We start from the raw sequence: 15,233 nt of genomic DNA, 5'->3' as shown, positions 1-15,233 counted from the left end.
AGCCACCTGACGTGTGTAAAAGTATAGATGTGTGTGTGCGCTGCTTGGTCTGCTTTTCCAGTTGCTCCCTCCCTTGTAGTTTATACATTTTCCTAAAGGTCACTTAGGCAATTAACTTAATAGTCGGCAATGTCATTCAGCAACTATTTAAACTCCCATAAATGAAATGACTGGAGTCCAACTGTTCCTCCCCCATGACCTCCGTGTACTTTCACTTTGTTAACTCTTTTCACCGCTCAGTCAATCCTCCGGGTGCCAAGAAGTGTTGCACAGCCGGGAGAAGGCCCCGCCGCTCCCACCTTGACCGCAGACCTCGTGCAGCCGCGTGCTGCCCTTCATTCCTGCAGTCGCTGCTGTTTCGGGGCGCGTCGTGGCTGCGCCTCGTGTGCCTGCCGGGTGTCTGCCGTTTCACTTTGCATGTGGATCCTGCAGCGAGGAGTCTGCTCCAAGGTCACACAGCGAGACGGGGACCCAGGAGAGAGCTCAGGTTTCTCTGGCGGCTGTTCCTGCCCTTGCCATGTCCTTCCCAGGTCTAACAGTCTTGTAGGACTGGAAGGGGGGGTCTTCATTTGTCCTCTTCATTAAATGACCAAGCTCTGCTTTGAGAGCCCCGGCCCTGTAACGTCCTCACACCGCCAGCAGACCCCTGTCATGGGGTTTTCAGCCAAAGGCACCCACCGCCGGGTCATTACAACCTGGTTCTCGGTTGGTCTTGGCAGTACGGCACCGGGCACTGCGCCCGACCAGCTTCTACGGGGTAATGCTGCCCACAAAATCGCACTGGGGGAAGAGGAGCTTCAGTTCTGCTTCCTTTGCTTGACCTAATCCTTGTTGGAAAGGGTCTGATCCTGCAACCCTACGTGCTCGGGAGTACATGTTTTCTCTAGACAGAGGAAAAAGTCTGGAATCTGAAAAATCCGGATCGTGTTCCCATCTTAACCCCTGAGGGCTCCTCGTGATCCCCTTGCCTTGTCAGCTCTTCCGAGGGCTTTACGCTCAGCCCAGATAAAACCAAGACGAGGTCTCAGCTGCTGCCACGTGCATGCGTGTGTCCTCAGATAAAGCAGTGTAATTAGTGCAGTCCTTGTCAGACACATTGTTGACTAAACCACAACTTTATCTTAATTAATGGTGTTCTGTCTAGTATGAAGTGTATTAAATAGCAAAAAGAGAAAGGAAGATAAGAAAAGGCAAAGCACTTCCTTATCTTTTTTTTTAAGGCAAAAGAATTCATCTAGAAAAGACCCAAGTAATCCCACTTAATGGCAAATTTAGCACCGTATTTGGTACAGAATGTTTTCAAATAATATATATGCTTGCTCTGAAAATACCAGGTGCTAAAGCTCCTGTTGACTTCCACAGGGCAGTAATTTATCCGGGTGGTGGAAATTTACTTGTTGTTACATCATTTACATGGACCAAACTAGGCCACAGGTGAGAAACTGTTTGTTGTGGTTTGCTGGGCTGGCCAGTAAAGAGAACTATTTACAAAACCCTCTGCCCCAAGAAAAACAGTAACAAATCAAGTATTTACAGGTTCAACACGTTTTGTGTTTACAAGGACAGGCTGGTTCCTGAAAATCCGCCTTGTGCTACAGAGTGAAACGTTTTCACGCTTGGAAGGAGCCGCTGCGAGCGCCGAGACCTCGCGCTGTTGGTGCACGTGTGGCTCCCGCGGGACCCGGGGCAGCAGGACCCGACTCTGGGTGGCAGGGAAAGGGCAGCGGCACGGCAACACTCACAGCAGGGGATGGAGACGGGCAGTGGCGGGGAGCGCGGGCAGGGGCTGCCGGCTCTGCCCTCGGTGGCGGGACGGGAAAGCTGAGCCCGGACGAGCGCTGGGTCTGGTGCCCAGCCCGGGGTCGGGTCCTCGGGGCAGCCGGAGGCAGGGGCTCAGCACCTGCGACCCGCAGGAGGGTGGCTGGGTGCCCAGCGGGGACATCTGGGCAGGGACACTGGAAATGAGGGGCATTCGGGATGGCAGGGAGGCGACGGGGCTGGTCACGACACCGGCTGAAGTGCCAGGGCCAGCGATCCCATCTAAATCGGTTACGAGACTGCTGCTTCTTCCAAACTGCAGCTTTAAACCACACCCATTAAGATTATTAATCCCCATGTAATTAGCTGCATGGTTGATGATGTCTTCATAGAAGGAGGTAATGCCTTTGTCCTCGTCTCTATTTCATCCTTCAAAACTGAATTTGATCTTTTTAAGCTTTTTTTTCCTGTGCTGAGCAATGCCATGAGTTTTGTCCAGGACACCAGCCTGGCGTGAGGACAGGGCTGCCCAGGGGGTGCCGGCAGCACGGGGCTCGAGCAGGCGACCGCGATCAAGGCCAGTGTCTGGGTGGAATTGGGAATGGAAACCACGAAGGCGGCCGGGCTGGATCCATGGTTTTAACCCTCCCCTGCATGGAAGCGCAGAGTGCGGCTCACAGCCAGAGCGGCGGGTTCAGGGATGCGGGTGATTCGGCAGGGAACTAGTTGAGGTCTGCGAGGTTAAAAGGAGGCGTTTAACCTTGTTAAGTAGCTTCGTTATAAAGGGAAGGGCCAATGTCTCAGCTGTTACAAATGTTACCCAGTTAGAAGGCAAAAGTGGCAACCCAGCAGAATTATCGAAAAGACTCTTATCGTGTTGGTGGCAGATTGTTTCTGGAAACGGAGAAATGGCTGTGTAATGGGAACTGCAGGTTTTCCTGGAATTCTGGATGTTGTACAAAACCAGCTCTTTTCAGACCCAGCAGACACAAACGAAGTAAAATAGGTTTTTCAAGCGGAAAACTGCCAATTATTCCAGATTGTTGTGATAGTTTAGCGATTCAGGCAAGGCTTTAGTAGACTGTTAGTGAGAACATCTTTTTAAAATGCACTATGGGTTACAAAGCACATTTGTGAATAAAGCATTCACATTTTAAAATAAGTCTTCCATGCAGCTTTTTCTGTTTCCTGAGGATTTCCAGTGGCCGAACGGCGCCTCCTGCCCAGAGGCCGGGTATCGGCACGAGGGGCAGAGGGTGCTGCCCGTGCGCGGAGGGGGCACGGGGAACCCTGGCGAGCACAGGACCCAGTCCCCGCCGGGTGGGTTTGTGGACAGCCCAGGTATGGTACTGACACCCAAGGCAGGGTGTAAGCGTTTTACCGACTGCTCTGCAGCTGCAAGAGCTTCCTTTAAAAAAAACCCAACAAAACAAACAAAAAAACCCCAACAAAACAAACCAAAAAACCAAACCAAAAGAAAAAAAAATAAACAAAGCAAAAAAACCACCGGACACTATTTTACAAAAGCTTGTGAGCTACGTGATCTAGGCAGAAAGACAATGAAGTTTCATTTTTTGCGGGCCGCAGGGCCCTGTGTTTTCCAGCTGGGTGCTTTAAAGGTCTGGCTTTACACACTCTAGGCAGAGTAAAAGAGAATTTACCCAAAGTGTTTGTGATTAGGAGGAACAAAATTATGCTTAAAAAAGAGGGAATTAGGCTGAAGTAGGTTACCGTGTGTCATCATCTGATTTAATATTTAATAAGGGATTCTGCTTGTGAGCAAGTCTTTTTGAAGACATTTAAGACAACGCTTAGGCTGCAGGATCACCAGGTACCAACCAAGGAAGCTGCGTCCTGTCTTTGGTCCCACTTTTTCCAGTTCTTCTGCTGGAAGAGTTGCACTGACCAGTGAGCACTATTGCCCATGTGAAGCACACAGCACAGTACTGTAAAGTGTATAGAATAAAGCACCTAAAGCACATGACTGTGACAGGAATACAGAAAATATGACAGGACTAGTGGATAAAGATGTCCATTGACCTGGGAGGTCAAGCATCATTCATGCATGCAAAATGTAAAAGAATGTATTTAATTATTCTGTGATTACATATTAATTACCTTTCTGTGGCATGTACACCCGGGAGGATAAAAGGTCTCTAAGCAGAATGACTCTATTTCCTATAAGGAAACAAGACTCAAAAAAAGACAGATGTCTGCCAGAGGAAGCTGATAGGGTTTGCTCTATCTTGTTAGATTTTCTCAAATACTCTTTTGCAAAAAATTACCCAGTGCATAAAAAAACCTTTTTGTTTAAGTCCTTGTGAGTTAAGATTAAAGGCGGAATGGAAAATTGATGTAATTCAACAGCAAGAGAAAGAACGAAAAATGTATTCACCTTCAGTTTGGAAAGACTAAAGTAGTCTGGTTCTTCAAAACTGGATTGAAAACTGGGGGTTTACATCTTCTTTTATTGGTACACATTTTTCTCTAATGTAATTTCTTGATGCTTAAGTAATCAGTCTAGCTCGTACCTGGTCATCACCATTTCCTAACAAATAGCCAGAAACAAGGCAAACTTTTATTATCAGCCCGTACCACTGCTCTCCACCTGCACCGCTGGGCTGGGCTCTAAAGTCCTGTTGAAGTAACGACATGAGAGCTGCGGGACTCCAGCCGATAGGTCTTGCAAGGATTCCACGTTAGGATTTAGCAACATGTTGGTCACAAATGCTTTCCAGGCCTTCCAGAGCAGGCGCAGGTTTAACGCATCAACCCCCGCTTCAAATGCATCAAATGTATTCCAGACCTCGCACTGTTCATTCCAAGTGATTAGATCGACATTATTCACAATGAAATGGGTAGCCCTCGGAGCGGTACATGGATTTACCGCCAGATTATTAACGTGACGGCCTTCTGTCTTGAAACCAGAGGTGCGGTGAGACCCGATGCCTAGAAGTGAGTTAGGCTAATCCTGAGAGAGACAGGCCAATACTTTTAATTTTGAAGGAAGCTTGTCACAGCAGATGCTAAAATGCCTGTGCAAAAGTCTGCCACTGAAAACAAAATGAACTTAAAATTAGACATTTTTACATAAAATTAGACATTTTTACATGTAGATACATTGTTACTGTGTGTGTAATACACAGACACACTCCCCAATTAAGAAATTAATTGCATTGCCTTTGGTCTTTTGCTGACCATTCTGGATGATCACAAGTGGCTCTATAGTCAACTAATTGCACGGCCCTAACTGATCACTGTATCATTTGTAGTTTATCCCTTTAGCACATTTGTTACAGTGTGAGCTAATTTTAGCGTTCTTATAAACATTCACCCCTACTGACAGCCAGCCCTTCAACTGAACTGGTCCTTCTCTTTAAGCAAGGCTCTCAGGAGTAACAGCTCCAGATCGGAGCTTTTGTCCTCAGCCTGGCTGGGAAGGCGCTGCCGCGCCAGCTGTCCTAGACGCCGTCCTGCTCGCTTCTTAACGCCTCTTCGTGCCCAGAAGGAAAACTGGGGTTTGTGAAACTCTTATAATAAAAAAAATACCATCTTAAAGGCACTTTGAAAATAAAGAAGACGGGGTTTCTCCCTGTCTGAGGTGAAAAGTTGTCAGGGAAGCAGAGGAACTTCATCCAATTCTCAGTGACTGAAAGTTTTGTTTAAAAATCTTAATCTAAATTAATAAAAATTGAAAGATGGGAAGAGCTTCACAGTAATGACCTCTCCTTTCTGCATGCTTCCCCAGCATCCCTTCCAGCTTGCCTCTCTCCACAGGGCACAGCTGGGAGAAGTGGTCAGTGCTGAGGGGAAAAAAATTGCCTCTTTTTAGAAGTGATGCACGTAGCTCCGTCCTCTGCTCCCGCTGCGCTGGGCAAGCAGCCGTGGTTAAGGTAAGCGGCAGACTGGAATTACAGGAGTATCGTGACTCATATCCTTCGTGCTCCAACATATGAACAAAGCCAATGTAAAGGGGCTTCTTTAAAAAATCCAGAGGTCCTGGATAGAGTTGTCCCTGTGGTTAAAATGAAGGTGGTAGGAAAAAAGAAGCGCTATAGTCACTGTTTTTTACCTTACTTAAACTTCTCACTAATCTAACATCATCAGATGCAACTGACAGCATGTACATGTGACATCAATTTTCTTATAAATGCAAAAAAATTCCTATGTAGTTTATAGAAACTATGACAGATCTTTAAAACGAATGCTTTTTCTCCTTTTTTTCCACTTTATTTTTTTACGACTTTTCAGTGTTGGCAGTTTAAGGAATCTGAAAATTGAATCCATCCATCTGGCACTGGGAAAACAAACAACATATTTGTCTCTGTATTCTCTCTTCACTCTAATGCTTAAAGATCCTAAACGCAACTGAGTAAACGTGAAATGGTAGGGGAGGAGAAGGTTGAAATCACCTGCCCCTCAGTCCATTAGCTTGGCCATGTTCTAAAGAGATGATCCGAATTATTTACCAAAATTTCTCCTGTAGTCTTGAGCATCCAAAAAATTATAGAACATCTGAAAAATTCAGTTGGTAAAATAATGGGGAGTAGTCTGAAAACACAGGGGTCAGTCTTGTTCTCTCACACGCAAGGTGGCGTTTCTTGACATGAAGTCATGGGAGCCATGGAGGGCTCTGAGGCTTTTACCCGTGCGTGCACCTAAGTGCAACAGAAGAGGCTTTTTCAGGAGAGGATAAGAGGTAGCAGTCCTGTTCCAGGTTAATTATTTAAACCACAACAATCTGATGATGCTCGCCGAGGGCTCTATAGATGTTTGGAAACAATGCTATCGTCCTCTGCATTTCACCAGTCTCATGCATTATGATTCCTCCACCATTTCATGGGCTGATGAAGATTTTTTACCACTATTTTCTCCTTTTGGACAGGGGAGGAATGCCAGGAAATACATGATGGCATCTCGCCAGTGAGCCCAACTGGTCCCTCTATAAGTTGTGCTCATTCATAAAATGCAACAATCCACAAATTCTCTTCTTCCACATGCAGAATGCAATAGTTTCAGAAATGCAGTTCTCTCTGGGTCTCCACTCTGAAGTGACAGTTCCCAGATCCCCTCAAGGCTTTGTGCACTCTGCTGTACGTGGTTTTGTATATGATTTCTTGAATTTTTCCTTTTTGGGATAATAACAGATATTTTCATCAAGAAAGCTTTGGCTGCAGAGAGCAGGTGCCGTGTGTGTGCACTCTCTGAGCTTCTGAGCTGAAAACCTCGTGTGCTCTATGTGTGCAGCTCCACGTCAGGAAAATGCAATGATTAACCTGCCTAAGAATCTGGCCCATATTTTCTCCCTTTCTTTTGCCTTTTACATGGCAGTGAGTTGCTTTACTGGCCATCTAAGGAACAGGCAGCTCTTCATGTACTGGCTTGAAGATTTAGCATCTTCTCATACTGAAGGATGACCCTGATAGTGCTTCCCTCTGGAGAAGGTATTTGTCCTTCAACAGAACGAAATCGCGTTGTTCAGATACTGATTAAATCTTGAGGAAAGCAGTAGGAAATTCAAGCGGTCAATTTTTATATCTGTGTTTAGATCAGTTGGGGATTGATCACTCTTCACCTTGCTAAATGAGAGAAAGCTGTAAAGTGTTAATCTTTAACAGAAAAGCTATAAGAACACTAGCCAAATTATTTTCATTAAGCTCCCTCCCCCTATCTATAACCTTGGTCACATAATCAGGAATGAAAATCTTTATCTCTTTCTTTCACATCTGTTACTAATTTTTTTGAAACCTCCTCTAAATCTGATCAAACTTCTCATCTAAACCAAACAAATTCTGAACTCAAGGCTAAAATGTATCAGGTTAGCTTAGTAATTCACATATTTTTATTTTCTCTTCCTAATTGAATTTGTACATTGATCTGTGTAACTGTTCTCCTGACCAGTTATTATTAACTGTTTATAAAATGCCAAGGGTGTACAGCGCACTGTGAAGACACTGGCAGCAAATTGCTTTTCCAGTTAATACAGCCCATCATTTCTGTCCCCTGCCCAGGCAATTTGCCGTGCGTCTACTCCAGCTCTTCCTCGCCATTCAGCTCTAATAAGGCCGTTTCTTTACGACTCACTGGGAGCGTTATCTGAAATGTTAACTCCTGAGGCCTGGCCTGTACGAGTGCCATGAATTCTGAGGGAACAACCCACTCGGCCAGTGGCAGTACAGGTAAAAAAATAAGGCAATTTAATACATTTACTTCATCTCCTTGCGAGCATCCCCGTTAGTTTCCATTGCCTTGGGGTGGCCAGAGCAGTACGGCAGCGTCGAGAAAGAGCAGATGCATGGGAACGCGCCGGGCTCCGCTCCACAGCGCTGTGGTTTCCTGTTTTCTTTGTCAGTTATTTAGAAAGGTCTCTCAGCAAAAATAGCCACGGGTCCCTGCGGGGAGATGCCTTCTCCTGCAGTCCAGCATCCCGGAGCGAGCGCGGCTGCCGAGAGCAGCCCCCCGCACCGCTGCGAGGGCCGGAGGCACCGCGGGTGGCTCGTCAGGCAGCTGGGGCTGGAGGAAGACAAAAATAACCCTCCGAGTTTCACTTTCATTCTGGGTGACAAGAGGGGTAGATGCTCTCAGATACGGTATCGCTTTTAGAAATATCTTAATAAAGCCCCGCAAAACACGCATGCTAGCTGCCTTAGGGCTTCGCGAGGGGCTGTCCCGGAGCAGCTGGTGCCCGCGCTGGGCGGCAGAAAGCCCCTGAGCCCCGAGTCAGCTCTGAGTCAGGCTGATCGGAGCGACGATGGCATTTGCTGTCATCCGGCCTCTAATTTCCTTGTCTCTTTATCTCAGCTCTTTAAGGGCTAGAGGCGTAACAGTGTTTTGGCATGGAGACGATACTGTAATGCCTTCTTTTTTTTTTTCTTTTGCAATTGTTTCAAGCCTTGTGCCTTGTTATGCTGTAATGGAAGAAGTCAAATACTGACCTTTTGTATAAGCACAAAAGAGCCTTTGGGGGCAACATATTAACCTCTGACAATTCCTGTAGTTTCTACAGAGGTCTGTATATAAGTTACAGTTCATAATCTGCTCTTCCTCTTTGATGGTGATTGAAAGTTATCCTAAAATTAGTAATTATTGTTTTATTAATAAATATTTCTCTAGGCTCTCCTTTCTGTGGATCACAAAGCTTCACAATTACAAACAGTATTTATTGTTTTATTAATAAATATTTCTCTAGTCTCTATCTTCTGTGGATCACAAAGAGCTTCACAATTATAAACTATTACAAATCTTACGTTGGTCTTGTGAAGCAATGGAAGTTCATAGAAGGAGAGCTGAGGGATCAAGCCTCTCTGCCTTCAGCCTTAATCATTCAATGTATTCCTCCCATTTTTAAATTCTATAACAAAGAGATGTGACCAACACAACGATTCCCGAGTTGTGAAGCTGAAGTGAGAAGACAGGGGTTACATTTCTCACCCGTACCCTTCCCTGGATCGCGTTATTGTTCAGGTGTGTTCCCCTCAAGGCAGACGGACTGGCCATGGCGCAGCCGGGGCCTGGCTGCGGGTCCCCGGGCAGGGTTCCCCCTTTGCTGTGGGCAGGGTTCCCCCTTTGCCGTGGGCAGGGTTCCCCCTTTGCCGTGGGCAAGGTTCCCCCTTTGCCGTGGGCAGGGTTCCCCCTTTCCCGTGGGCAGGGTTCCCCCTTTGCCACGGGCAGGCACGCCAAGCCGCCTGCTGCGCCCACCCCCTTCGCCGCACTGCCCCAAGGAAAGCGTCGTGAGAGAAGGGATTTCATATTTCTCAGCCCCACGCATCCACTTGGTAGCACCCTCTTAAACCGCTCATTTTCTCTTTCCTTTTGCCGCCTCTCTGATCTCATACGCCCCCAGCTGCTCCCCGGTGACCTGCTCTCGAGCAGAGAGGCATCAAGCGCCGCGCCGCTCCGCCCCGCAGCAGAATTGGTGCTGCCCAGCTGGCCCGGGGAGCGGGTGCACCCAGCGGCTGGAGAACCCTGCAAGGCAGCTGCCGGCAGAGCCGAGGCTCCTCCTCCACACACACACACGCACAGTCGGTGTCTAATAATAGTGTGCTGGAGGGGCCGAGCGCGTTTAGCGTTCAGAAAGCACTCTGATAGTTATGCCGTACTTTGATCCGACCGTCCTGCAGTCCTCTGGAAGCTCTCATTTGGAAGCATGGTCGATTGTATCCATTTTGATTTTCTGTTTTTTGGGGTTTTTTTTTCTCTGTTGTTCTTCGCTCTCTGGTTTGTTTTACTTTGCGCTCCAGAAATCTGTCACACCCCAAATGGCCTCGATCAGAACCATACGGCAGTTAGCATTTCTCTTGGCTTTCCCCGACGAGCCAAACGCACGCTGCGAGCATGCCGAATGCCTCGAGGAGACCGTGCCCACGGCTGCAGGTGACGTCGTAGGGCCACTAACCGCAAAAACCAAGGGATGTTAACGTTTGGTTGGCATCAGGTCATCTCTTGCAGACAATCCATGTAGCAAGGTTTAATATTTGACCATTCAAAGCACCTGGTGGGCTTCAGCTCCTACGAGACGTAGCGGCTTTCTGACCTGAAGGAGGTGCCAGGCTCTGGCGTGTGTCCCCTCCGCGAGCTGCCGTGGGAAGCACCTGCGGCCCCACCAGCTCCGCAGGAGAAAGGTTTGTACTAGTTCATAGCGAGTCATAAGCCTCGACTTCTCTTCGGCTGTGGTAAGCCCCACAAAGCATCCCGCTGGCAGGACTTCTACCATCACGTAACCTCTTCTGTTGTGACAGCATGGGTGTGTCTGGCTGTTACCTGCAAATTAACGACTAGTTTCACACCATACCTGAAAAGAACAGAGAAAACTTGTTTTGTAGGAGAAACATTTTTTTTTAGAAAGTTTTGCATTGATCCAGGAGAGTCAAAGTCTACAGCTTTATTAGTGCTCCCAACCCAATTAACCTCACTGACACACTCTCGTGTAGAAGTTTACAAATTCAGGAGTTTAAATCCTGCGAGCGAGTCTGTGCTTGGGCAAAACATCCGATTCTTCCTAATTAGCCAGGAGCTGAGATTTGTTGTCATTTGTCTGCAGGGGTAACTCAGGCTCTTGTTCGTCTCAGCATGAATCTGGTGATTTCCTCGAAGCTACTCCAGCTTCATACAGACACTCCATACAGCAGAACTGGGTCTATCGTCTGTCTTTGCTGCTTTTTTAATAAAAGGTCAGATTCATTCCTCTGCCATCTATTTCTTGCTACTTCAACAGCATTCATGTAAGATGAACTGAGCTATCCAGGGAAAGCAAGAAGATTCTTCAAAGGGTCAAAAAGTGGTTAAAATATGGAAGCAAAAGGTAGGAAGAAATAGGTAATTTCACAGCAAAAGGAGATTATTAGTGGAGTCCCACCGGGACCTGTGCCATTCCAAATATTCATAAATGACTTGGAAAAGCAGGAGGTGACAAAGTTGGCTGCTGAAAATAAATTATTCAGAGTAATAAAAACAAAATCTAACTGTAAAGAGTTGCAGAAGTAACTCACCATACTGACTGACCAGGTGATGAAATGCCAGGCTGGATTTACTGACAGTAAATTATAACACACAAAAGGAAAAGCAAACTGCGCAAAGAAAAATACATGAATGTGTGCAATAACAAGCTGTAAATTAGGTATCGCCACCAAGAAGGAGTTACTGGAGATATGTAGTTCTATGGAAACATAAACTCACTGCTGGCTGTCAGAAAAATCAACTGGAACGTTAGGAATTACGAGGGAAGGAAGAGAGAACAAAACAGAGAACACCATTGTGTTACCATGTCTTGTGTATTGTACGTACTTCTGGTTGCCCATCTCAGCAAGTATATTCTAGAACTAAAAAAGGTATAGAAAAAGTCAAGAAATATAATTAAAGCAACAGAAGAGCTTCTGAGCGTCTGAAAAGAAGGGAAGCCTCAGAGGAGAAAAGAGCTGGCAGTGGGAGGTCTGTAAGATAAGAGACCTCCAAGACAGATCTATCAGGAGGATGGGGAACAATTATCTCCTCTCTCTAATGGACAGACAAGAGTTAGTAGCATTAAATTATCATTTGCAGCTTAAAGCAAACAGAAGGAAGTATTTTTTTCCACCCAGTGTGTAATGAAACTGTGGAACTTACTGCTGCAAGATGCAGTAGATACCAAAGCATAACAAATTTTAGAAAGAGAAATTGAAGAAAGAAAAATCCGTCAGTGATTAGTACCCCCAACTCCGTCGGTTCAGGAGGGCCTGATGCTGGGTCTCCGGGCTGCAGAGGGCTGGAAGATGCACCCCTCGCAGTTCGGGTGGTGTGTGACGGCCTCTGGGCTTCGCTGACACGAGGAAACGGCCCCGCTGCCCACCAGTTCTGCCTGCTCGTCCCCTCTCCTGACTTCCCCCGCGTGCCAGGGCTGCTGCTCGGGTGAGGCCTGGCTGAACAGCAGCGTTTAACCTGTGGGGAGGGCACAGGCCTGGGACAGGACGGCTCCCCGCGGCCTCAGCGCCAGCTCTCGCCACCATAAGTGTCTGCGGACCGACAGCCTCACGCTCTGCTCCAGCATCTCGGGCGCCTGCTGCCACTGCTGCTGCTCTCGGGACAGGCTTTGGGCCTTGGCAGACACCCAGTCTGGTCCAGTTTAGCCACTACATCCCTGTGTCATTCCCTGGTGCTGGAAACACGGACGAGGCTCCCTTCTACTGTGCATCTGCCTCCCGTGAGCTTTGTGACGCGCTGCGTGACGTGATACCCACAGAGGTGAGCGTGTGCCTGCGAGGGTGCCATCGTCACCACATCCCCTGATAAAACTCAAAATAAAAACCCAGATGCCCAGGCTGAACCGAGACACAGATGTGTAACGCGTCGTGAACCACAAGCTGAAGCCAAGGTGTTCTTACATCACCCAGCCCCCACCACTGTCACACGTTTGGAGGAGAAAAAGATGAGCCAAAGGTGGCTGGTTTCAGGCTCTTTCTGAACAAAAAGTAGGAGAGGCACTACTGCTTAAAATATTTTAAGCACAACTGTTTCTGATAGAGATGTTTGTTTATTGTGCTGAAGTGTTTAGAATCCGTTTATGAGCCTGGGTCTCAGTGCTCCTGGCAATGCAGAAACTCTGAGGTGGCAAAACAAACACCTCTTCTAAAGGGCTTTGCCTTACCATAATGTTTAGGTTGTCTGTAAACTTATTGCTAAATATGAGACAATATTACTTTCTTTCTATTTGTCTTTCTTTTTGACACTGCAATTTCGGCACCAATTTCTGTGATGTCGGACTGATACCAAGTATAATCTTACCAGGGAAATACCTTTTTAAGTCTTCAGGTTTTTTATTAGATCTCCCAACTAAAATCACAGAAGAAGCCTGTTTAAAACAGAAGTCCTTTAAAAGTTATATTCAGGTAAATAGTGTTACAATAAAACACAGGGAATAAGTAAGAATGAACACAAAGCGTGAGGACAACTGTCTGCAAATACTTTTTCCATAAGAACTTCAAAGATCAAGACTTCGCATCAAATTCATTTATACTGTGTCTTTTTTTGTTTCAAGAGAAAGCATTTTAATTTTCCTGTCCCATCTCCTTACTTAACTCCCTATGAATTCTTCCATTTCAGGTCTGTGATATTTAAAATTTAAGCATCCTTTCTTCACATGTAGCACCCACTGCAATTCAGAGAATCCTTCCCTTTGGCTCCTGGGTTTGGCTCAGACTCTAGATTAGGACCCATCTGTGGTACTAAATGTGGCAGAGTTTGGAATTATGTTTTCAATTTCAAGAGGTGTCATATCTCTTGCAGTAAAGACAGATGTTTTAAAAGGTGTATGACATTTCATAAAACACGCTTTTAGTGGTAACATTTCTCTTTTGCTTATACCTTATATATTTTACTCATGAGTCTGAGCTTAAAGCTCGCACAGTGTCACATCCTGAATTTCTTTTCATTAGTGAACTCTGTTGCATATAATTCTGTTTTATTGCTGACAAGCCCTAAATTTATAGAACGTGATTTGAAATCACTAACATGGGAAAGTATGACTTGCTTTAAAACAAAGTAAGTGTAAGCCTACTGTGTTGTGCACCCCTGGAATGTATTTCTCATGTCAGAAGTACCCAGTAACTCCACTCGCACAGATGTTGGTACCGTGGCTGCCTTGGCACTGTGTTGATTTGCCCCTTTACTGCACCATTACCCCCAGAGCATTCCAGAGCAAACAAAGGAACATCAAATCCTACTTTTTACCATTTTTATCCCTTAGCGCATGGCCCTTCATGGGCCTCTCGCAAGAACCGGTAAGCAAGGACAGGCCTTCATCCCGCAGCAAGACTGACCTCTCTAGGGAATTTCTGCCTGTACCAAACGCATTTCTGCCTGTACCAAACGCATTTCTGCCTGTACCAAGCTGAGCCAGGATGACTCCGCAGCAGCACCGGGAGGTCCCACGCTGGTTTCTTTGCCCACACACAGGCACTAGACGCGCAGCAGCGGAGCAGGGTGCTGCCGGGCGCCTGCCTCCAGCAGTTGCAAGGCCCCGCGGTCCCCGCGGCTCCTGTCCATCGTGAGCAGGCAGCGGGGTGCAAACCCCTGGGCACAGACCCTGCTCCCTGCCCTGCGGAGCCACACTCGGGCTTCGACAACACAAGGAGCCTGCACAACCTTCCTGTCGGGCAGAGGAGACGCATTGATAATGCCACACAGCCCAGACTGCATTAGAATCTGTGTGTCACTGGCTACTGATTTTTATTAGGCATTGTGTTGCAGGAAAAAATACTGGTGAAATCAAAGGTGGTTCTTTTCTTGCAGGCATCCTGTAATTAGCTAAAGTTTTCTTTTCTTCATAGAGAGGTCTTGATGCATAAAACAAAAGTTTCCTCTTCCTTGCATGTTGTTGCCAGATGTTTCTGCAAAACTTAAAAACAACAAAGTTATTTGTGCATACTTACATATGACTTCACCCCAAGGCCTGTCTCAAAGTGCTCCTCCTCCTCCTCCTCAATTAGCCCAATTAATTCTCCCCCCATTTCCGAACAGTGCGTTTCCACTGTCTGTTTGTCACAGCATTTTAGAATTTCAGCCATTTGTTACAGATCTATGTCCTAGCATTCAGAAAAGCTCAATAGGACTGTAACCTCCCCAGATTAATTTCCAGTTGCAGTTGTGATTTCTTTTTTACACAAAACAGCTGCAGAAGAAAGCAGCTCTCAATGTTTTGTCACTATAGATCCAGAGACGGGTGGATTCAGCACTCACAATTGTTCTTATGGCTTCAATAAACACCGAGGGCCAAACTCTCCGCTGATGGAACTAGAAGGAGTTAATATCACATTATGCCAGAAGGAGATTTAACCCCATGTGGGGCTTTATCAGTTGGATACAGGCTTCATTTTTTTTCCAGTTTATGATGAAGCTGGGACATGTGTTTTATTCAGGCGTTTGCCATGAGTTCTATTTCACTGTATTGTTACCCACCAAGCCTCCCTCTGTATTCTTTTCTCTTTCAAGATTTTGCTCTATTC

Source organism: Strix uralensis, chromosome 14, assembly GCF_047716275.1.
Source record: "Strix uralensis isolate ZFMK-TIS-50842 chromosome 14, bStrUra1, whole genome shotgun sequence".
Lineage (NCBI taxonomy): Eukaryota > Metazoa > Chordata > Aves > Strigiformes > Strigidae > Strix > Strix uralensis.
The sequence above is the reverse complement of the archived record's forward strand: the minus strand, read 5'-3'. Positions refer to the sequence as shown.